We start from the raw sequence: 25,756 nt of genomic DNA on the forward strand, positions 1-25,756 counted from the left end.
GGAAAATGTAACCTATCCATTTGCGTAAAATTAGCCAAGGCTCTGAGATGTAGATGTAATTATAAGGATTTCATTATGAAGTTAAAATTCTGTGGGTATGAATTAGTATCATATACTGAAATTATTAAGAGAAGACCTCTAAGGGACTTTCATGTACATGGCATGCTGTTTAGTCATGAGCTCGTAAACAGGATATTCCACTGTCCACCACTCGCACGGGAGAGAAGCCGTTAGAATGTAATGAGTGTGGTCACAAGTTTGCTAAAAGTTTAAAGTTACATATGTGATGACATGTAAACATTCCTTCAGAACAAGTATAAAAGTGGATAGAAAAGTTTTTTCTGTACAAAATAAAGTTATGAAAATTAAAACTAAAGGTTTATATTGTTGGGAAGGCTCCCATCTTACACGAAAACACATATACAAATTAGTGATGAATCAATGCTTTTTTTTTTGTTATCCCAATGCCACTGAAAGTAGATATGTGACTGGCAGGTAATGCATAAGGAACAGCCTATTATATCACCTTTAAGTCAAGCATTTAAAGGATCCTCATTGCAGTTCTGTATGTCAATAAGAACATGCTGCATTAGGCTAGGCTAGCTTTGGTTAGCTGGTTCCACTTTGTTATCTTATTATCTTTATGCCAATGAAATATGTGTTACTATTTAGGGCTAAAGTTGCTACCTTAGAGGCTTTTCAAAATAACACATTTTTGCTTGCAAAACTTATGTGGTTAGTACATTTCATATACACAAAGATATACAACCAAAACCTTTTATGTGTTTATTTTGTTACTAGATTAATTGCAATAAAAATGTGTATATACAGTATTTTGTGTACAGACACATGTCCAGTAAGGTCTTATAAATTAATTGATATTAAGAGAATCAAGATTTTGGAAAGGAGTACACTTTACAATATACTGACTTTCTAAACTTCCTTGATAATATGTTACAAGACACACCTGAAGATGTAGAATGCAAATTAACAAAACTGAATTCTACAAATTATGAGCTGGGTATACTAGCAATTTAGGTAACAAGAAGATATTTCAAGAAGTTGCTGATATCCTGGATGATGATATAAAAATAACAGAATTCCTTCAACTTTTGTCACACAATACTCCACACTATTCAAAAAATATATCGGAATGTTGTACAACATTGCTTCTAACAGTTGCTGCAAAGTCACAAAGTGCAATCTCTGGTGGACATCTTGAACCCCGTGCTATTTTCTTTATGAAGGCCGTAGCCTTTTGACAGGACTTCATGTTCGTACGTACCACAACGCTGCATAGCTCATTATGTATTTTTATCTGATGATATAAACACACAGAAAATAAGCTATTTTCCAAACACTGACTTGCCACATTGTAGCAAAAATCTCACGAGTAATATTTACAACATAAACAAAGTCCTTGAAGTTTAAATTATTCACTCCATCACTTCTCCACTACTTGGTATTTCTCCAGTATGCACACGAGAAAGATGACTTTTAAGATTGACAAGTTCTGTGAAGCTTCATTCACATACAACACAACCATATGGTTTCTCCCCGTGTGGATACCATAACGCCTTCTCAGTTTTTCTCGCACTGGAAACTACTTATTGCACACATCACAATTATACGGTTTCTTCCCCTGTGTGTATGCGTTTGTGCGCATTGAGATGTCCGCCCTGAGAAAAACTTCTATTATATACTTCACAAGTGAAAGGCTTCTTACCTGTATGGATAAAACTGTGTATCACAAGATTTTCTTTCTGTGAGAAATGTTTATTGCATACTTCACATTTGTAAATCTTCACTTCAGTATGAGTGCGATAATGTTTCTTCAAATCATCATTCCTTGAAAAGTTCTTGTTGCAAACATCGCATTATCACATTTGTACTGTTTCATTTCCATGTGTGTTGTACGATGCACTGCGTGTGAACTTTGCATTATACACATTGCATTCAAAAGGCTTCTCACCAGTGTGTATACGGTAATGATTTTTGAGAGGTTTGTACCACTGGTGTTACCGATCAGGCATTCACGTTTAGTGAGCTTTGGCAGTGACGTAACAATATGGCGGATACGTTCGTCAGAAAGAGTAGAGTAGAGTTTATTTACGTTCCATAGATCCTTCTTAGGACTCAACCAAAGGATGTAGAACATGTCATTTCATACAATATACATACACTTCAGAACTTTCAACACAAGTACAAGAACGTATTTCACATATCAATGTACATAAATTTCAGATTCTGCAATACAAGTATGAAAAATAATTTTACAAATTAATATACAGAAACCTCAGAATTTTATATATAAATACAAAACTTGCTTTACATATACGTAGATTATGGATATAAAGCTTAAACATTTTCAGCAGAGATGAAATCATCTACAGAATAGAAGGAGTGAGTAAAGAGGTAATCTTTCAATGCAGGCTTGAATACCTTTATATCATAATTTAGACTTTTAACTGTTGGTGGAAGATTATTAAACAATACTTGTATAGTACACCCCTTTCTGATATTTAGTAAAGTTAGCATTTGGCACATATAGATCATGTTTACGTCTTGTATTTAAATTATGTACATCTGTATTTTTTTTTAAATTTATCCAAATTTTTCTTTGTTCTTTTATAATAAGTAATTCTTAATCTTAATTTCCTTTGTTGTCACCATTTACAAGTTCTGTAAGAGTGGTTCCAGTCTTCTTGATTCTGCAATTCTCTTGCTCTTTATCATGTCATTATACTTATAACATCATTCACATGCTGGAAGCCTAGTTTACACTTCTAATTTTCAATGTTTGTATACCACCATTGGCATTTATTAAAGCAAGAGAAGGTGCTTCAATGCATATAGCCTCTGTGTGTGGGAGGCTATGATGCAGGACCTCCTTACCTGTTGATGAGCCACTTAAATTTGTACATATTAGTGTTTCACTTCTGGGTTCTAATACTAGGAAGTTTGTTACAAGAAATTAAAAGCTTCTTGTAGCAAGGATAATGGAGAGTTTATTGTAGTTTTTAGTAATTACATATACAGAGAATATTAACTAAGTTTTGAAACTTCCTGCACCTACATTTGAGATGCAATTATGGCCAAGCCAGGTTTATAAAATATAATTTTTATAAGAGAGTGTGAAGGTATGGGCTCAATTTATGTGGCTCAGTATACAGTCAAATGAACATGGTAATGAGCCTCTGGGTCCTAAAAAAAGGCAGATAATTACCTGTCACCAGCTGACTGACTATCAACTTCTCAAGGAGTCTGATTCATAGATTCAATGTGTATAGTTATTCTGTCAGATTCTATCTATTTCAAATCACAATATATCAGAAGTTGGTTCTACTTGTCTTCAGGTGATCATAGGGAGTACAAAATCCTAAGCTGCTGGGTGCTCTGGTTGAGCTAGTTTAAGCCTTAAATGATTAAGTAGGGTTTTGTCCTCCCCTACTGTCACCTGAAGACAGAAATACAATGAACTTCTAAAGCATGTGGTTTTAAACAGAAATAAAACAGACAATGGACAAAGACCAACATAATAATTTTACACATTGTGTCACATCATCAGAAGCACATGAACTTCATCCATGGTTTTAGTTAAGAATGATTTGCTTAAGTGATGAATCTCAAATGAATATTATTTTGTGCAATAATGTTGTTACATACATAAGGATTACCTGACACAGAACAGAAAACTTATAAATTTAAGCTGGGTGCAGAGTTAACCCTTTCTTCTTCTACCATTTTGGGATCCAAATTCACTGTGATAGCTTTAACAGACACCATACCACATTCTGAGTCCTTTAATTCTGAGGACATTTAGTTCAGTATTTTGAAAGTATGTGGACTCCATCTTGTAATCTCTTGGGTCAGACTGTTTTGTTTAAAACTATCATCATATAAAAAACCTGTAAGACATAATAACATTCAGAGACATTATCAACATACCCATTAGGTTTCTTTAAATAAATGGAAGACAAACACCTGTGTCAGCCATATCTTGTTTACTGAATGGAAGTGGAACATTGCCATGACATTATACTTATTTTTTTAAATTGAAGGAGAGCAAGGATAACTCCCAAAAGTATAAAATAACTGAATTCATTATCTGCATAATATGATATTAAAATTTTTCCAACAAAACTTATATGAAGATAATTAGGTGGCACTTACATAAATGCCCACACACATGACATAAATGGACACAAGTGAGTATTATATTTTTGCTGGGGAAATACATTATTTTTTTAGTAAATGGAACATTAATTTGTACATTTTTATTAGCGCAATGTGACAGTGGCAATATATCTGGAATCATTAAACTGGGATTTGTTATGGAACTCATCTCGACACTGATGTAAAAACAAGAATGTGATGATGCAAGCTTACAGTGTCAATGGTGTTCTGTACCTGAAATAAAATGTTGTTATGCTTCAATAAGATATCCAGTGTACAAAATATATGTACACATTCTTATGATTTATGGCTTCAGGATGAAATACTTTTTGGTTTTTATTATATGGCTTGTCTGATCATATACAGAATTTTTTTTTGTCCAAATACCAGTATGTACTGGTATGGTCACATATTTTGCATCTTGTATTACATGCATATTCATGCCAGAGGTATCGCTTCCCTTCTGCCCACTGAGTGACGAGTCTCCCTTCCTGGCAGGAGATGTTGAATAGAGCTGTCCAGATTGACCATGAGTGCCTCCTTCCTGATCATTATTGCGCTGGTTCTCTAGTTCAGCCAGGGACTTTGCCCCATATCCTGGATCACCTTGTTTATATCCAGAATAGTGCCTGTGTCATATAATAAATACATGTCCATGTTAGCTCAGTAAAAAAGAGGAAATCTTTAGAGAAAATTATTCAGGAGTTAATTTCAATGAGGAATTTGTCAATTAAGCCATTTCAAAAAGACATTTGTACAAAATTCACTGATTTTGATACAAATAAATCAGTTGGCACCAGACATACACTACTTATTAAAAACTACAAAGTGTGCACACCTAATGCATGGTCCTAATTTATCACTTACAGAAATAACATTTAATAACAATATTCACAGGTCTTTCACCAAAGTCATATCATGTAACAATCCAGTACTTCACACTTCATAGAAACTTCAAAATCCCTATGTGTAATTCTTTACAGAAAAGGAATTGTGTCAATTTAATCCTTGCAGCAAAAGTGTAAGCTATGATAATTGAGGTCACATGCATCAAGAACTCAATAAAAGCAATCTTCTCACAAATGGTCGGTAATGTAGCATTTGTACACTCCATTGGTAGGTACAGTAATAGCAAAGAAAACATTGCTGAACACTAGGAAATACCAGATTTTTTTACAATATTCTTTCATAACCGAGGGTGTAATGCACAAAAATTCTGGTGGGATGAGCAACAAAAATGACAGTAAACCTTGTGTGCATTTACCCATTCAAATCTCACCAACTTTAACTTAAAAAAAGCATAAATAATATAGACAGAATTCCGAAGTGTCTACATTGATCCACTCATTCAGGTTCAAACATTTTATATGTGCTTCAGACAATGCATGAGAATAAATTAGTGGAAAAGAACTGTGTATATCCTTATAAAGTTCTTGAACAATTCTATGTGCCACACTTTCTACAAGAACACACAGCATTTACCTTCTATGGATGATGATACACACACACAGATGGATGCAGATGATTCCAGATATGATCGGAATTATCACATTTAAGTGAGCGTAAAATGTACCCTGCTGTTCCGACATGTCTGGCACCACTTCTGGAAGAATGGTTTCTGAAACAAATTGAATTCAGAAGGTGAATATTAATGTACAACTAAGTTATTTAAAAATAAATGTATTATACAATAGATTTACCTGAATTGTAGTTAGTCAGTAAATGACATTTACTGTTATTTCAGTTAAATGTGCAAATTCTCATATTGTAAATATTAGGGTACATTTACAATTTCAATATCAGAGTTGTATATCCCCACTGAAAAGTGCTATATTGATACCCACCACCTGTTCTTGTCTTTGTGGCAAACAGAAACTCTTGAACACTGGATCCTGCATCATTGTGTGCAGCAATTCGTACTGCATACCATGTAGCAGGAGTGAGATCAGGTATTACTAGCTCCTCCTGCTGAAGGTTGTTAGAAACTAGCGTCCATGTTTTCTGGCCCCGAGAACGATACTCCACAATAAAATACCGCAGTGGACAACCCCCACTAGGCCATGACTCCAGGAATAATGTGACTGATGTTGAGTTTACCAACAGAAGATCATCCTGTGCAGGAACTCGGGGTGCTGTGGACATTAAGATTGAAAGTCTGGGTGGGAGACAATATCCATGCAGTTTTATAGCATATTATTGTTATGTATGTAATGACATACCATAATAATCACATTGATTTTCAGCATTAGATAACTACATTTACAATATTCATTTTGACCAGCATACTTTTAACTTAACTCTGAAATAACACTTAAGATCTGGGGTATATTACGTGTATACCTCCTCCTTTAGTGGTGGCAGTGACAACAGAACTTGGTTTCCCATTACCAACCGAGTTCACTGCTGCGAGGAAGAGCTGATAATTAGAGCCACACTTTACCCCATCCAGTGTGTATATCTTCCGGTCTGGGTCCAGCACCACCTCCTGCCACTCCCCAGATTCTCATTTGTAGCTCAATGTGTATCCTGTGGGACAAAATAATAACAAAACTTCTAACTGACTGACTGACTGACAGACTAAATGACGAACTTCTTGGAGAACAGCCAATCTTGAGGGGCTAAAAATTACTCATTTACTCAATAAATTCCTAATTTTTTATGGAACACAAAGGCTGATTGTCATGTACATGGCAGTCTTCAAGCCTTATTTATTACCTTTAGGTTAACATTTGATTTTACTCTCTCAGCTATAAACATTCACTATTGTTGGTCTGCACAGTACTGCCATCTAGCATGAAGAATTTTATGTTTTGAATGCTATTATGATACTTGTGATGTTTCTCAGTGTTAAGTGGTTGTAATATAATAATAAAATTAACTTTTGTTAATGTAATATTCAGAATTTGGTTGCTATGTTTATAAGTTGAAGTGATTTTTATTGATGTGTATGTAGTAAGATGAGCCACAGTAGCTTCATCATTATAATGCTGACTACAGGCTGAAAAGCTGGGATTTAATTTCTATCAGGGGGCAAACAACTTTTCTCTTAGTCGCTGCATCCAAACTGGCTTTGGACCACACCCAATCTCCTCTCCAATGGGTACTGTAGGTAAAGTGGCCAGGCACCTCCATCTAGTGTTGAGGTGAAGAAAGAGTGAAGCTATACTACCCCACTACCTCATATGTCTTTATCATATGGTATATAATAAGTATCAATGACAACTTCACCTTTACCTATGAACATAATAGAATAATCCTTATAATGAGTTAAGATTTTTATTTTAAAGTTACATTCTTTTAGCAAAGCAGTAAAAGAATAATGCACAGCATGAGGGTTAAAACACTTCTGAAGCAGAACAGAAACCATGTCCACAAATTCAAATTCCTCCTTAAAACAACACAGTGTGGCACCATTTTTACTGTAAGGTTGTAACTGCGACTTGAGTCGGGCTATTCTTCCACCAATATATCAGGCAATTCTTTTTGTGCATGAAATAATGTAAAATTAAATTTTGACCCAGACTGGACTTATATTTTTTTTGTACTAGACCCTTAAATTTTTTTGTTTTCTTTTAATAAGAAAAGAATGGAGTCACTTTAAAAAATTTTCTGATGATCAAATTGTGTTTAATACAATATACAAAATAAGGCACACAGAACTCACCAATTACTGGACTCCCACCATTATCTGGTAGTCTCCACTGCAGAGCCAGGCTGCAAGTTGTCGTGGCAGGTACAGACAGATGAGGTGCGCCAGGAGGAACTTGTACTATTATCTCGTATGTGATTTCATCTCGACCAAAAACATTCTCTGCCAAGCAGGAGTAGTTATCAGCATCTTCTGGCCTAAGTGGACCAAGTGTCAATACCCCATCTGGGAGCACTCGTTGATGCCTGTTCCCTGACGATGGGGTAATGAAGTTACCAGAGGGACCACGCCAATTACGATTAGGTTCAGGAAGACCCACGCCATGGCATACTAACATAATGCTCTTGACCTGCTCCTCCTACCACTCGTCGAGAAAACGAAGCTATCCGTGCTGGGACTGAAATAGTGAAGGAATAACCACATACTCTGACTAGAGATTAAGCAGTATACTTGTGTGACTGGTTGAAGAAATGAATTACATTTAAAAATGTAAAACCAAATAAAGAAACAATAAAACAGAACAATGGGTTTAACCCTTACTGATATAATGAAGATAGTAAATGACAATTTTTTCTGCAAAATAAAAAGCACAGCAAGTAGCACACCAGCTTCAGAACTTTCTTATCGGTAATGAATGTTAGAAAAATTAATTCTTTGTCCATTTTATGATTCTTGATATTGAGGGTTTTTTTATTTATTTACAAGTTCCAAGAATCCAATAGTGGATATAGAACACGTCACAAACTCAAGTATAAAAACATAAAATACATACATTAAAAAAATTACATCTAGACAAGCAGCGTACTAAATTCAAGACAATATAATTAGTATTTTTATTACAATAGTTATCCAATTAAGTACTCATCCACAGTGTAAAACGAGTGAGTAATTAAGAAATGCCTTAATGCAACCTTGAACTTTTTAAAATTATTTGAGGTATTCTTAACCTCTGTGGGTAATTTATTAAATATCTTTATACCCGCATAGTGAACTCCTTTCTGATAAATAGTTAAATTGGCTTGGGGTAGATACAAATTTTGTCTCTGTCTAGTATCAATAGTATGAGAGTCAATGTTTGATGGAAAAAGAGTTTTGTTTTGTAATACAAACAGTAATAAAGAAAATATATATTGTGATGCCAACGGTAAGATATCTAATTCTTTGAATATATTTCTACACGATACTCTATTGCTACATCCCATCATTGTTCTAATTGCCTTTTTCTGAAGGAGAAAAATAGTGTAACTACGAGATGAATTTCCCCAGAAAATGATGCCATAGCTTATTAAGGAATGAAAGAAAGCATAATAAATTGTCTTTAGTACTGAAATAGACATATATGGTTTCATATTTCTAATTACATAGCAAGCCTTGCTCAATTTTTTAATAAGTAGATCAATATGATTCTTCCAAGTTAATGCACCATCAATCATAATTCCCAAGAATTTAGTACAGAAGATATTATTAATGAATTTATTATTATAACTTATTGTGACAGTATCTGACATTTTTCTCTTAATTTTAAAATTAATATAATGTGTCTTATTAAAGTTTAGTGATAATCTGTTCATTCTAAACCATCTATTTATATTTTCAAATGTTGCATGAATGTGTTTGTTAAAGTCGTTTGTATTAGAATGAGAAAATAGGATGCTAGTATCATCAGCAAAAATTATAGGTGTAGCAAGTTTAGTTATTATACTGGGTAAATCATTTATGTGTAAAAGAAACAACAAAGGTCCCAATATAGACCCTTGTGGAACTCCATGTCTAACTTTATGCCAATCCGAGGCTGTATTGTTACTGTCATTAGTATGTAATACTGTTCTAATGTATCTGTTATTTAAGTAAGATTCATAGAGTGCGTGATCTTTCCCATTGATACCATAAAATTTAAGTTTAAATAACAAAATTTTGTGATCAACACAATCAAAAGCTTTTTCTAAATCACACAAAATGCCTCCCACTATTTGTTTGTTATTCATGGCATTTAAAATCTCTGTAGTCAATTTATAAATTGCATTATCTGTTTTTAATCCTTTCCTAAATCCATATTGTAAACAGGGAAATACTGAAAGATGCCACTTAATTGTTAAACCAAGGCATAGATAAAAGAAACAAATTATAAATATGTATTAATAAACATGCTGTGATTACATGAACTGACTTTGAAGAGCTTATGGGGTGGGGGGGGGGGAGTGAAAAATCTTCCAGCATCAGGAAGATAAGTGTGTGCACTTCACAAGAGAACCAGGTACAAACACTGAAAACTCACCTCTGGAGACTGGTGCTTGGGGAACCTTGATGCTGCTCTGTCCCTCTCCTATTATTGTGGAGGCAGTCACCCAGAATTCATATTGCTGGAATTCTTTGAGTCGACGAACTTCATAGGTCAGCTCTCTGTCACCAAACACAGTCTCCTTATGCTCATCCTGTGATTGAAATCAAGAAACATTGTTCCATGCAATAGCAGTGATGTCAGACTGCATATGTAAAATGGTGATATATGGAGATTATGGTGGAATCAATATCCTGGTAAGTGAGAGAGCTTAGAGATCACATTTGTTTTTAAATTACAGTGAAACAAGTCAAGGAATTGTTTCGTTATGTTTCTTCCTGCTACAATTTAGTCTTACTTCTGAGTTTATTGTAAATGCATGCAAAGGAAAATAACACACATTATGTACACTGACAGTTGCAGATTAGAGCAGCAACAATTTCAATAATGTTAGGGCGGAACCTAGGAAGCAGTAAAAAACTTTAAATATTTAATTTGTAAACAGGGGGAACAGTGGCGGCCCATCCATAAGAGCTCCAGAGCTCTTCTGGACTTACAAATAGTTAAAACATTGTCGAGCATGTATGGGTTTTCTCCTGATGCAAATTTACTTTTCATTTATTTATATAGTTATGTGTTGAAAGACTATTCTGAATTTTTCCCCTTGTGCAGCACTACCACTGCTCAGACTCACAAGCCGCCACTGAGGGTAATGGTAACATGGTAACATCAAAATTTCATTCATAAAGAAATTAAGATCAGATTAAATGTAGGAAATGCTTGCCACCCTTCTGCTATATAAATATTTGAAGACTGAAATATATAAATGAAACTAATTTTGTGTACTGTTTTTTATGGATGTGAAAATCACTCTCTCATATTAAAGGAAAAACAGACTGAGGGTGTTGAGGATAGCAGTCTAACTATAGAAGAACGAAGTTACAGGGACTGGAGAAAACTGCATTAGGATGATGAAATCAAGGAGGATGAGTTGGGTAGGGCATGTAGCATGCACAAGAGATAAGTATTTCACAAAACATTCTAATTAAAAAATATTAAAGCAAGAGGATAATTGGAAGATCTAAGTGTAGATGAAATTATAATCCTAAAATGGATCTTATCAAGTTAGGGTGTGAGGGAGTGGACTGGATTAATCTGGCAGGATAGGGATCGGTGGTAGGCTCTTGTAAATATGGTAATGAACCTTCAGGATCAGAGAAAGCAGGGAATCCACTGACCAGATAAGGAACTGCCAGGTTCTCAGTAAGGGCTTTCTTCATGATGTTCGTTAAACTATAAAAAAATTCATGCAGAGCATCTAAGTATGTCTTGTGCTTTTTGTAAAAATATTCTGAAGCTTACTTTGCGCAGCAATGAATGGTAGTACACATTGTACTTGATAATGTTGCCATTTGGTTCCAGCGGTCTTGTCCAGGCAACCATAATGCTGTCAGATGTCATTGCTAGTGCCTTGATTTGTTCAGGTGGACCTGGAACTGTAAGAAAAATAAACATTTTGGGAATAATTTTCTTAAAAAGGAAATCAAAACAAGAAAATATCAGATGGATAAGGGTAGGATCATTTACTGTAGACATTTCAGTAGAAGGATATCACATTATACTTTATCCTTACACAACACAGAATGTAAAAGTTATAGCTATTTTATTTTCACTAGGGGGACATAACTAAGTCTGTACAACCACTATATATAAAATAAATGACAGAGCAGACAATACCAATTTTCTTCTTTCATGTCTGTGAGAGGTCTTACTTTGCCAGATAAGACCTCTTTACGTATCACTTGCCATGTATCTTTAATTAACAGTTTTTCTCCTTAACAGATTAATAAAGTTTATACTTTCAGAATTTTCTTTCAGTTCTTTTGCTGACATATTATTAATTCATTACTTCCAATGCTAGCAAAAATGTTACTTTGTTATTACACTGTATACTGAATTAAAGACCCTGGAGTCTAATAATATATAATATAATGCAATACCTTCGCATGGGGAAACATAATACAATATAGCACTTTAATACTGACTATTATGTGTGCCAGAGGTTTTCAACCTGCAAACCTTCAATATATTTTGTGCAGTTTTCCCTAAGTTACCAATCCAAATGCCTGTATCATATCTTCCTTCCTGCTTTATAACAAGGCTTCCTAAAATGCCAAACCAACACAAATTAGCTCCAACTGTGAAATCCTAGTCTGATAAACTGTCCTTTTCCTAACACGGTGGCCCATGAAGAGTGAAAGGTGTCCCCATGTCTAAAAATGAGAACTCCTGATCTACACATAAGGAACTGTGAAGTTCAAAAATTTGAGATTTAAATCTGAATGTATGTAGGTAGGGTTAATTATGTTGCTTTGGTAGCAAAGAATATAATTTACCTTTACAAATATAGCAAACACAGTTGCAGACAAGCACTGTAAACTATCAACAATGTTTTATTTTCAATTAAAAGAGTTAGTAAGAATGTTCTTTTTGTTCATATAAAGCTCAGGGTTTTAAAAAAAGACTATAAGTATGTGATTTCACAGTAAATACTAGCTGTGTATAACATACCATCTTCCTCTGTGGTACAGTGGACTGGTTTGGACCTGACTCCTTCACCAGCTGTAGTAAATGCCAGCACTCTCACACTGTAGTTTGCAAACTTGGCCAAACCATGAAGATTTGTCTCAAGATTTGTTGTTTCCTTTATTTCCACATCTGATCCCATACCTAGAACATTGATTATATGCAGTTTGGAAATTATAACTCATTAGGGGAAATATAAAGTTACGCTGTACATTATTGTGGTAAATCTTTCATTCTTGTTGGAAAGTCTGTTTGAGGAGTATTTATTTGGATGATTTAGACATTACAATTTAGATGCTAAGGTGTTGGAGCTTTAAAATTTTTGAATAGGTTTTCATGCTTCTCACCTCCTTGAAAACTGATGTGCTTGTTTAAAACATTGTAACCCTCAATGACTCCATTATGATGTTCAATTGGTGGTGGTTCCCTTCTCACTCGTACACTCTGCGGAGACAATGCAGAGCAGCGCAAGTCTTGTGGTGCCATGTCTGGAACTAAGATATATATATGTAAATTTGAAAATATTACACTTGGCAGTGTGGATGTAGAAAGCATGAGAAATTTAAAGTTATTTAGATTTGAATGTAATTTTCAATTGCATGAAAGTTACTCAGGGTAAAAATAGCAACAAATCACTTCATTTCATTAAAACCATCATGTAAATCATCGAAATTTTAGTTGATTTAGAGTTATACCTAATACTATCTTGTGGTAGTTCTGAGCTTACAATGTTTGGAAAACAGCATGTTATCTTGTTTCAAATAATTAAGTAGACATTCAGTCAGGAGCATATGAATGCCTGACATGCTTTCTGAAATTCCAGCTGTTTCATCATCCTAAATTTTGCCACTTTCAATTGTCTGATCTTAACCAGTGATCATAATCACTGCACATTGCTTGTAAACTGTCTGCTTCAAGGCCACACCAATTCTGCAGCAGATATTTTTCCTCATGAACACCCAACCATTTATTCTCTTCATTGTCTACAAATATTTGTTTTCATGACTGATTATGATAATTTGCTTTACCATACCCCAAACTTTCACTTTATATGCAACATCTAATGGTATAAGCTTCTTCTCGATAACATTTAACGTTGTTATTCTCATCTACTTTCTTTTGCATAAGTCCTGTTCAACAGTATATTTTCCTTACATTTTCATGAATAGCTCTAAAATGTTAAAATGAAACACCACTTACACACAATGTTTATAAATCTGACTATACACTCATAATTTTTGTCATACTGTCCCAAGAAGCGGCTGTTAACAGTTGATGCCTAAGAGACTGGCAGTATTGAAACAGGGTAGAAACAAAGGAAATGTAAAGCATATGGTGAGTGATACATTCTTGAAGGCCATAAAGGAGAAAGTCTGAAGGTGTGTGATGAAATAGAAGATGAAGTCCATAGCGTGCACAACTGAAATGTTTCAACATCTAAAGAGATGAGATCAAGGCACATAATAATTTCTTTATATTTAGTTTACTGATTTATATAAAAAAAAACTATGACAAATTTGGAAATATAATTGTCTGCTTACAGATAATTGACAGCCTACTGTAATGTACAATGTTCATCTAAGCAAGCATTAGAAATGTTGTTCAAAATATGTTTCATAATATTTAATAGCATACTTCTAACCAAAGTGAGGGATGCATACCTGCCCAGCCACTATTTACAAATTACCTCAACTCTCTCAAAAACAGGTTGTAAAATGAAATACCGGTTCACAACATATAATGTTTACCTTTCTAAAGTTTGTAACATTCATCTGAAATATTTTTGGGTATTGTGAAAAGTTCAAGAAGTTAAATATTCTGGTACAAGTTAAAAAAATTAATTTCATTATGCATTTTACTCAAGTCTTATAGTGTTATTACTGAGCCATCAAACAGTAAATGATGTATTGATATGTGCTTACACCCATTATATACCTTAAAACATGCTGCCATTCTGGATTACTTGTCAAAATAACCACATAAAAGTATAATTTATAAAATTACTTCAAACAGTTTAAAACTATGTATACCAAAAACTAGACATTTTTGGTCACATAGCTTAACAGCACATAGAACTACAAAATATGGTGTGTGTGCATGGTGAGTCAACTTTAATTTATAACAATCTGACAATGTGCACAAGAAAACAAAAAGACATGCAATATTTACCTACCACCCTCCAATGTTGTTACAGACTGTGTTGGTGAGGCAGGGCCTGACCCCACCTGGTTGAATGCTCGCACTGTCACCTCATAACAGGTGAACTGGTGTAGAGAGGTTAGTGTCACCTCCAAGCGGTGTCCTCTCACTGTACGCACTTGTTGAGGGGCTGTGGATGGAGCACTGTTTCCTGGTACCCCACTTGGTATCCCAGGATCTCTCCATTGGAGTAACTCACTAAGGGAGGCTGCATAGAGAAACAGCATGATATAATAATATGTATGTCATGACATGGATATAATTTACTGCACTCTATTTGGAATTACTCTCACCTTCCATTTTACCAGAAGTGACTCTGGACTCGTTGCTTCAACAGGTATATCTATTGGGGGGCCACTGGGAGCTGTATAAATAAAGAAGATAACTCTGTTAGATAGTGAAGTGTTTAGTGAGTCCTTGAAAATTTCATCACTTCTATTATCCTCACCTTCCTGCAAAGTTAGGGCAAGAGTAGACTCACTGGGAGGCCCTGCCCCAACCTCATTGACAGCCAGTAGTCTCGACTTGTAGGATGTAGCAGGTCTCAAGGTACCCAAGCGGGCCTTGTGAATGTTGCCTCCAACAGTAACATTGTTCCATGAACTCATTCCTCCACCCAGTGTGGTCTCCTCCTCACGAAACTGTATTACATAATGAGAGATAGGAGCATGACCTGAGTATGGTGCCCCCCATGAGACGCCCACCCACCGACTTCCCACTTCTTGCATGTCGACCCGTCCTGGGGCCTCTGGTGGCTCTGAAATTATTACAGGCAAATAACATGGTGTCATATGCTGTAAGATGAAATGAAAGAATGAAACAAAGGCATACTTAGTTACATAGCTAGTTACTACTCAGTTATCTGTGATTGCCACTGACTACCAAATGACCACACACCATTTGCCTTATGACATGTAAAATGGAATTTTACTAACACAAAATTCATATTGATAAATGTATCACCTTTGACTGCAAGGTAAACTATCATCTCATCCTCACCAAAATCATTGGAAGCTGAGCAACGATATGGACCAGCATCTCTCCGAGCCAAAGAGTCCAAATGCAGTTCTGCTGTGACTCCATTGGGTGTCTGTCATTCCGTAATCTGGGTGTGGGTAGGATTTAGAGGTCTGTGAGATGCTGACCATGCTACATGCAGGGGCAAATCTCCTTCCGCTTCACACACCAACGCAATTCCTTCTCCTGCTACACCACTTTGGTTTACTGCCCGTGATCTAGAATGTGTTGGAACTGAAAAGAAAATTTCTGATCATGAAACCTATTGAGACTGATGTGTAAATTATTCTGTAAAACTAATAAATTCATGTTCATATCAGTATTAAATGAAGCATCTGTCTGTTCAGTCGCTGGTCACCTTCGAAACCTGACAAAGAAAGAAATAATATACGCAAAAGCTTTATTAATGTATACCATGGAATAGAATTAAAAAATGTTTATACTGTTCGCTGTTACAGATGGAAAAATGAACTACTGTTTGGAAGTACTGGTAATGTTGTTTAAATTTTAATGCTGCAACAAACACAAGGAAGCACTGGCAGTATGTCCACACGAAATGATTCAATGACAGCTAAAGGGACAGTGGGTAAAACTGGGGCAGGTCCAGGAAGATGGCTGCAGATTTTATGTAGCTTTCAAAATAAACATATTTTGTAGAATGAATCCAACAGAAAAACAATATATGAGAGACCCTAAATGTTTTATAAAAATTACTATAACGATATAATTGCAAAATTGTCTGAAAATTATGAAGTATATACTCACCATTTACTCTTAGGAAAATAACCTTGCTAAGGCCAGACCCAATACCATTGCTAGCCTGACATGTGTAATGACCTTCATGTGATGGGTCAACCGTTCTGATCAGCACTGAACCATTACTTGAGATGACAAGTCGGGGACCAGACTCCAGGGTTATATAGTCACCAGGTTGTTCACCTGTAAAAATCTGAGTTTTTATATGGTAATTATGTTTATATTTACAAATTATGTACTTTATAACAATCAATATATTAATTATAGCAGTAGTTTAAGTGTTATGTAATATATAAAGCCATCAGCCTCCCTCTCTTCATTAGACCATCCTTCCTTTTAAGTTTTAGAGGTTATTTGGAGTGACCCATATGTATTGGTAGCAGGTCAGTTATGCTAGGTTAGGTAATTTGTTTAAGATTCTGACACTTCAAAAATTATCCCTTACTACAATCACACTGACTGAAACTATGTCAAACCAAATGAACCTTTATAGCTGAAGCTTGTCTACATAATATTTAAGAATTTAGTTCATACTACAAAAAACAAAAACAAAAAAAAACACTGTCACCATCACAATGATCAATTTCTGAATGCTGTTTTGGAATATATATACTGTTTACGCTGATAATGATACATAACCTATCAATACTAAATGCAAAGGTACTGTCTGTTAAAGCAGCTGGTATGTATATTTACCACTTGACCTCAAAGGGTTAAGCCAACATGAGTTAGACTAGAATTAACAGTTTGAGTAATTTTCATTATGTATTAGGTTTTTCCTTTCTGAGATGTTATTTTTAAGAAAATACATAACCTCAATTTTTTTTTACATTATTCTAGAGACTTTTGATTATGGACTAGTGAGTGATAACTACTCCCTTTACTTCAGAAGTACTAATAACTCATAAAATGTAATGCACTTACGAGACTCTTCAGAAAATGGACTATGTCCAGAAGATAACCAGGAGTAATGACAAGCAACAGTTGTTGACATGTTCAAAAATCAAGAGAGTAATAATGTCACTAACCCTTGGCTTTCATCCATGTTATTATAGGTGTTGGAAAGCCACTGGCTTGACAGTGTAAAGACACAGGATGCTGGAACAATACTGAGATATCCTGGGGCTCAACATAGAGCCTATATATATAGCCTAAACCATGTACTTAACTGTCAGAATCATTATGACAGGAATATAAATGTCACTTTCCCTTGGATTTTATTATTGTAGAAACTGAAAAGATGACAATTCTAACATAAATTTAGAATAACTAAAAAAAGTATATACCCACACACAAACAAAATAAATGGCAGAAGAAAATATGATTTGAAGCTTTTGCAGTGACATAACTTAATAAAATCTTCTCAGGCAATCAGCCGTGTCAACTGGTGAAAAGAAGAAACTGATGCTTGAGGGACCAACTCTGTCCCCATCATCAAGTTTCTGATGTGACTTGATGTTGAGATCATCTCCCATCTCATGGTCAGACCCTAGCCAATCACAGCTAGTGGGTGGAGTCAATAGCTCATGCTACGTGGCCCTGCTTTCTATTGATGTTTTGACCAGATTGCTTCAGCATTTTTTTTACCGGATACCAGGTCTGACTCAAAGTGTTGCCTCCATTCCTATTAAAGTTACTGGGATGCAGGTTGATCTATATGATTAAATAATAACCAAAATAACCTCATAATGATTCATGCTCATTTCTTTCAAGCTGGAACTACATGCCAGACCCAGTTTTGTTCATAAACTACACTCTTGGACATGAGTAAATGATAATGGATTAACCAAATGACAGATGGATAAACCATCACATCATGATCTGCCCTTCTGGAAACTTGTACCTCTAACAATAAGTTTGGCCACAGCTGCAGCATTACTGGCAATACAGGTGTAATGTCCTGAGTGTCGGGCTGCCAGATTGCTGAACATCAGGTTGCTTACAAACTGGTGCTGCTGTTCTTGTACATCTGCCTCCTAAGACAATGGACCTCCATCCTTGCGCCACGTGATTGTTATGGGGAAGTCCCCAGATATGATGCTGCATGACACTTGAGCTCTCATTCCTTCCTGTAAATTGCTGGGGAACTGGAATGGGGCAATTTGTGGTGGTTCTGTGAACAATGTATGACATTTTTTTAAACACATAAGAACCAGTAATGTTTTATAGTATCTTTTGTGTTAGCAAGTTCAAACTCAATAATGCAATAATGGAATTACCTGCTACATGTTATACTTTGATACTTTGACAACCCGTTCTTCAAGTGCCTGAGCACTGCGGGTCCCAACTTTTCGTTGGCTCGATCTATGGACATTCGGTAGGACTCCTTGGACGAGGGATCGGCCCGTCGCAAGGCCTCTACCTGAACACAGGACAGCACAACACAGAAAAGCGCGGACAGACATCCAGGGATTGAGTGGGATTCGAACCCACGGTCCCAGTGACCAAGCAGCACAAGGCCCACGCCTCAAACCACGCGGCCACTGAGACGGCACGCTACATGTTATATTTTAGATTAAATAAAAAGAAACAGACTTTTATTGAATTAATCTATCTGTTCATTTATATTATGATTTTCCTTATTAGGTTTATGGTGCAGTGCAATTACACGTTTATAACAAAGTATTAATTTCCTTGCATTATGAGGTTAACACACATGGTTCAATCTTGGGAAATAATCTACATTACATTATATTATAAGTTGTCAGAATCACATAGTGTTCAAAACCTGAGAATCACCAGTTCCTCCTATTATTTTGTAACCTACAGTCAGGATACGTACTCATAACATCAAGGTATAGTCTGTCATGAGCTGACTGCCCTTGTTGGTTGCTGACTGAGCAGGAGTATTCCCCTTTGTCAGTAGCACCCTCAACGTGTTCGACTAATAGCGTGCCATTGGAGAACACCCTCTGTTTGAGATGAATGGGCAGAATATCACCAGCTCGCTGCCACGTCACACTGGAGATGGGGAATCCTGCTACTGGACATCTGAGGTATACATCAAGACCCGCGACCACAGTCAGGTTCTGCGGTACACGGGCAGAAGGAGGGCCTGTAATATGTGTACAATCACTGAAACACAGGGCTACAACATTGTCTGCGGGTGTCAAGACAGCATAAAGTAGACTGTCTAGAGATATATTCATGATATTTTGGCTCTCTTTAGATGTCTTCAATAATCTCTTCCTTCTCTATCCTGTATTTTAATGTTTCTTTTATGTATCTTTCATATTCCATTGATCAAATATGATCAATCTTGTGACTTCTATCCTTTCTTTCTTTTTGGAACAAAAATATTTAATTTTCCTTCATGTGTTTGTTTACTTGTCCAATAAACTCGCTCATCCACTTGTTTCTGGAACTCAAAACAGTAACGTATATTTTTATACCACCAGTTTCTTTCATCACTCATATATTTAATATTCATGAGCCAACTGAAACTACTAGTTTTGTAAAACTGTACCTGTGTAACCTTTACATTTTTCTTGTTTGATGCAAATTTTATGCTTCCACAAATACAACTGAACCTTAATATTAGCCTCTACAACCATGTGAAATATGGCATGGTCAAAGATTATAAACACATCTATAAATCTTAACTTGCCTCTCTAGATATTTAAATTAAAAATCAAACATTTAAGTTCTTCCCAGAACTTCTTGTGAATGCCTGAAGCATTGTATGCATGGTTATGCTGCCTTAGGGATAACCTACCATAAATATTGAGCATGGCGGAGTGCTGAACAGAACCAAGGACATTTCTGACAACACAGGTGTAGAGACCACCATGCTGTACACGAACGGATGAGATGTTGAGGTGGCTGATGACGTTGCTTGCGGAATCCAGGTAACTGCCCAGAACATAGCCTCGGGGCATGAGCTCACTTCCATCAAGAAGCCATGTGATACGTGGTGGGGGGTTCCCCGAGGCAGAGCATCTCAGTGACACTGGTGGGCCTTGCTGCAGGGTCTGCTCTATGAACGTTAACTGTAGCTCAGGGGATATGGCTGTAACAGCGGGAAACATGAGAAACTGGAACACACTGAGGACTACGGAAATGAAGGAAGACAAAAGAGAACTGCGGCATGGAAGGAAGGAAGAAGGAAATAAATAAAGAAGCAGTGAAAGTGGGAGAAATATAGAGACGAAGGAAGGAATGGATAAAAAATAAAATATAGTTGGAAGGGTAGAAAGGGAGGTAAAAAGAAAACATAAAGGAATAAGAGGAGGAAAGTGAAGCTTGTAGTATCATAGCCATATATATCTGTTCCTTCTATTCATAACTTTTGGAATGAAATGACTGACTTTAGCAAAAGTTTGCTGTGAACTTAATGAGTTTTTTCTACTTTTAACAAAGGCAATGTGGAGGCTGAGTAAAATTCTAAGGTGAATTAATTACATATAAGATCCTGAACCTTTGTATGTTAATTATGGTTTTAACTGCAATCATTTTTGAATAGGTATGTAATGTAAAACAGCAACATAGTAACTACTCGAAATCAATAATCACTTTCATCTGATGAAGATTATGGACAAGCCTTCACAAATATGAAAATTCATTTGGTAAATTTATTGATTATAAATATGACATATATTCAAAAAAGATACTCGTATGTTAGTCAAAGTGAATTTCTAAATTATTCTTATTTGTTTGATATAGTAACCAGTGCAGTTACAGATTTAAAGCCTGTTAATAATAAATGATAAAAGTCCAATTGTAATAGCGTTATGAAAAATACTAACGCACCTCCTAGGGTGAGCTCAGCACTACCTTGGGCACTCTCATCACCGCTGCGTGCCATACACTGGTACATGCCACGATCTGATTTCTGAACATTTCTCAAGACCAGCACCTCTCCCTGTTGCATAATGCTGACATGGGGGCTCTCCAGCAAAGGGTGTGCATCTTTCAGCCAAGAGATGTGTATGCCTTCACCCAGCAGATTGCTCACTACGCAGATATAGCGACCTTCATCCTGTAGCTGAAGACGTGGGAACTGAAGTACAGACTGTAGGGGGCGTACAAGTACCATACCAAGCCCCACCTCCTGTAGCACACCGACCTGGTCGCGGTACCATCTGCAGACATAGTACACTATATGAATATCTGCTTGAAAGTGAGACTATAAAAATGTTTGCTCATGACGCATCTCTTGGACTTTGCAGATTATTCTAGGTTTATAAAATTACTACATTTTAGAAATTGTCCAAGGTTTGGGCTCTAGCTTTAATACCCAGGGCCCAACACAGCAGGACTTTATTATCTGATGAAGGAAATAAAGCCACTTTCAGAAAGATAATTAAAGAACTGAGACAACGGACATAGTTCAAGAGACGTCAGAATTTTTTATACACTGTAAGAATGCCTTTTGGATCAGGATCAAAAATATTTCCAGATAAAGTTATAGAATGTTACGAGGGAAATATAGCGTTCTCTGACAGAGATGAACGTCTGTCTATGTATGCTGTCAATTTCAGGCAATGACTGTGCAGTGCATATTGCAAGTATATGATGGCTTTGATCTGACAGACCTGTAGGTGGGAGGGGGTGAACCCTGAGCAGCACAAACAAGGTCAGTGGGACTCCCTGCCCGAGCATTCACAATAGGAATGGAGTGCTCAATCCGGGGTGGGATGTTGCCCTGAGGCTCTGAAACAGCACAGCAATCACAATAACAGAAACAAGAACAAAGCTGATATATAAAAGCCAATTTGCTCCGCTTTGATGCCTTCAAAGTATGCTCTCACAGAAAAAATATTTAAATGGGTGTGGATGTTGCAGAAAATGTTCTGGCATATACAGTAACATGTTACATGGCTCATAAAATTTTTTCGAGTAATGGTGCTTAATGGCAACAAAAACACAAATTTCCAATGTAGTTCTTTGGCTTCATGAAACTTTGGTAAGACCTGTAATAGATAATTTCAAAGGAATAATGAATAAGGAAAATTCTGTGTCATGGATACTGTTTATTTTAGTGTTACAAAGGGTTTAATGTGAATTTGTGGTGGTGTGTAAGAATGAAATGTGGGATATTCAGACAAATGGTGTTAGGCATTAATTTTTAATGGTAATCATGATTGTCATTTTATGTTGCAATGATAAAATCTGTTTGCTGATCCAGAATAGGTCAAAGGAACAGTGTTGTTGTACACAAGATTATAATTATAACCTGTGAACTAATCAGAAGGTTTAAAAGGAACAAAGAGTCTGAGATATTTAAGAAATGGGAAAGAAATATGGAAGAAATGAGGGAAGGTAATAAATGTACAAAACGGACAAAGAAAAGGAAGAAAGTGCGTTAGGAGATTAAGATACAAAAGAAATCATTCCCCGTTGAATTTTAATGGAGGACTCTGAGAGTGAGCAAGAGTGCACCGCCAGAACCAACCAGACCACTAACCTGGAGCTTTTCAGGGCACCGACCACATTCAACCGAACTCCCATGTCCCACCGGACGCACTTCCCGAGCACTCCCTCTCTCACACTCGCCCACGCACTCCTATTGGTCCACTCCCACTGGCTCGGGACAAGCTACTCCATTCACATTCTGGCACCTATAAATCTAGCCCCCCACACCCTATTGGCATAATCATCGCCCTGATGATGGAGGAAATATGACATCCGAAACGTTGGTTAACATCGACCAGACTACGAAACAACCCAGAAGACAGAAATCTTTTGATCATACATGGTACACATGTCATATTAGTTTACTGTGATAGATGTAATAATATAACAGTAATAATTACTCATAGATACTTGTATATGAACAACTATTACAGATTTTCTACTTAAGGCAACATTCTCAGGATCATCTGTCACTGAAGCTTGTGAGCCGTGGAACTACAGGCAGCTTTTAATACCACAAATGTCACATACAGAAATAATAACTGGGAATACTAGTATGAATGTAATGAAATTATTTCCTCACTGGCACTTGTGCTTGGAAGAAGAACAATGAAGATATTTTCATGGGAATCATGACAAATCACCGTAACTCACGGCTGATGATGATCTGTCCTGGCATGCTTAGTTTTTTCTCTCCAGTCAGTCGGTGCACAGTCTGGCAGTAGAAGCGAGCAAACCCATCATTGGTCACAGTGTCCCTGATATGCAGCGAACCTGAGGATGTTAAGGTGAACCTGCACCATGGCAACACAGAGTAAAATAGAGATCGGTAATCATAATTAAGTTTACAAAGATTTTATGAACTATATTTGTTTAAAACTCTTGATATTGCACATATTTAACAAAATAAAAGAAAACGATTTTTGTGAACCTGTACAGTGCTTTATGTAAAGGGATTAGCTTTTCAACACTGGGATTCTATCTGCAATAAACGACCATCAAGGACAATGAGATATGTATAATTTCAAAGAATATAATTGAAGAAATGTGCATTCCATATAATGAATTGGCCATTGTCACAAACCTTTAGAGAATAATTTTTCACTGGGATTAAATGTTGTAAAAGATCCTGAAGAGTATCATATTTGCAATGTGGCAATCGTCAGTGGGTAATTCTTCCCATAGCTTGGTCCAGTCCTCACTACAAACAGCACTTACTTGCCACCAGGATGTATGACGGTTCTTCCCAGCAAGTGTTCGTCCTTTAACCAGCTGGACACTTGGACCAACCCCCTCAAAAAGTTAGGGATGTTGCACTTCAGTACAGCAACATTGCCTCCCATTACAAAGACATTACGCACCTGCATCTGATATGGCTGCACCACATCTGCAAGGGGAACAGAGGACATCAGCGAAGCTGTCTGAAAAAGTCTTTACAAGACAAAGTTTTGTTAACGTTATTAAGACAAAATATTTTAAATAAACAAAATACCAATATACAAACAATAAATGAAATCAAATTAATAACAAACACCATTATAAATCAAAATTACTTTCAGTTTAATAACAAATATTGGCAACAGAATACAGGACTACCCATGGGCGCTCCTACATCAGGCATATTATCTGAAATTTTCCTCCAATACATAGAACATAATAATATAATAAACATTTTAAATAAAAACCATATTCAATATTATAGTAGATACGTAGATGACATACTAATAATCTACAATACAAAAAAGACTGATATTCAACAAGTACTTAAAGAATTTAATAATATAAACCAAAATATACAATTTACATTAGAACTTGAAGAAAATAACTCAATAAATTATTTAGATTTAACAATAATAAGAAAAACAAACAATTTCTAATTCAAAATTTACAGAAAACCAACAAATACAAGCACAATAATACATGCCTCATCCTGCCACCCCATCGAACACAAACAAATGGCTATAAATTACTTACTAAACAGAAAAGATATATACCCAATATCTATAAAAAACAAACAAATAGAATTAAACATCATTCAACAAATTCTTAAAGAAAACGGATATAATAACTATAAACTAAATAAAAAACCTAATAATACAACAAAACCCAACGAAAACGAAAACATACAAAACAAATGGGCCACTTTTACATACATAGGTAAAGAAACCAAATTCATAACTAAATTATTTAAAGAAAACAAAATAAAAACAGCATACAAAACTAAAAACACAATAAAAAACATCCTCAAACAAAAACCAATTTCAAACATAAACAACCAATATCAACTACCAGGTATATATAAATTGAAATGTAAAGATTGTCCTCTAATATACATAGGTCAAACAGGTCGCACTTTCACACATAGTTACAAAGAGCACATTGCAGCCATAAAACACAATAAAGATAGTTCTGCATACTCAAAACACATTCTCAATACAGGACATGCATATAACACAATCAATGAAACAATGGACATATTAAAAATAGTAAAAAACAAAAGACATAGGGACACAATAGAAAAATATCACATATGTCAAAATTATAAACAAAACTTATGCCTCAATGATAATAGTATTGAACTTAACAACCCCATTTTTAAAGCACTTCAGTACCTTGACCTCAACCCGGACAAACCACCTTTCACCCACTAGCCCCACAGTCGGTAACCAGCCACTATCCAATGCAGTCCAATGCATCTCCGTTCTCTTACATATGAGTGTGATATTGCTCCTTGGGTAAGT

The 25,756-nt window shown here is 35.8% G+C and overlaps 1 pseudogene across 1 annotated transcript; it reads right to left on the reverse strand.

The window, feature by feature from the left end:
* Nucleotides 1-772: 772 nt before the first annotated feature.
* On the reverse strand, nt 773-24,686 carry LOC147870389 (cell adhesion molecule Dscam1-like; annotated as a pseudogene). Its single transcript, XR_015533470.1, has 21 exons — nt 24,234-24,686; nt 23,670-23,809; nt 22,196-22,313; nt 21,411-21,742; nt 20,377-20,670; nt 19,444-19,716; nt 18,505-18,774; nt 16,671-16,844; nt 15,985-16,139; nt 15,337-15,682; nt 15,182-15,252; nt 14,863-15,096; nt 13,037-13,183; nt 12,675-12,833; nt 11,466-11,599; nt 10,101-10,257; nt 7,841-8,222; nt 6,517-6,702; nt 6,021-6,308; nt 5,659-5,794; nt 773-4,805 (listed from the first exon to the last, which is right to left on the reverse strand). The product of XR_015533470.1 is annotated as a cell adhesion molecule Dscam1-like (transcript).
* Between the last annotated feature and the right edge of the window lie 1,070 nt (nt 24,687-25,756).

Source organism: Zootermopsis nevadensis, unplaced genomic scaffold, assembly GCF_977971745.1.
Source record: "Zootermopsis nevadensis isolate Lab colony 2312 unplaced genomic scaffold, Znev_1.0 Znev_ptg000288l, whole genome shotgun sequence".
In the NCBI taxonomy this organism is placed as follows: Eukaryota; Metazoa; Arthropoda; class Insecta; order Blattodea; family Termopsidae; genus Zootermopsis; species Zootermopsis nevadensis.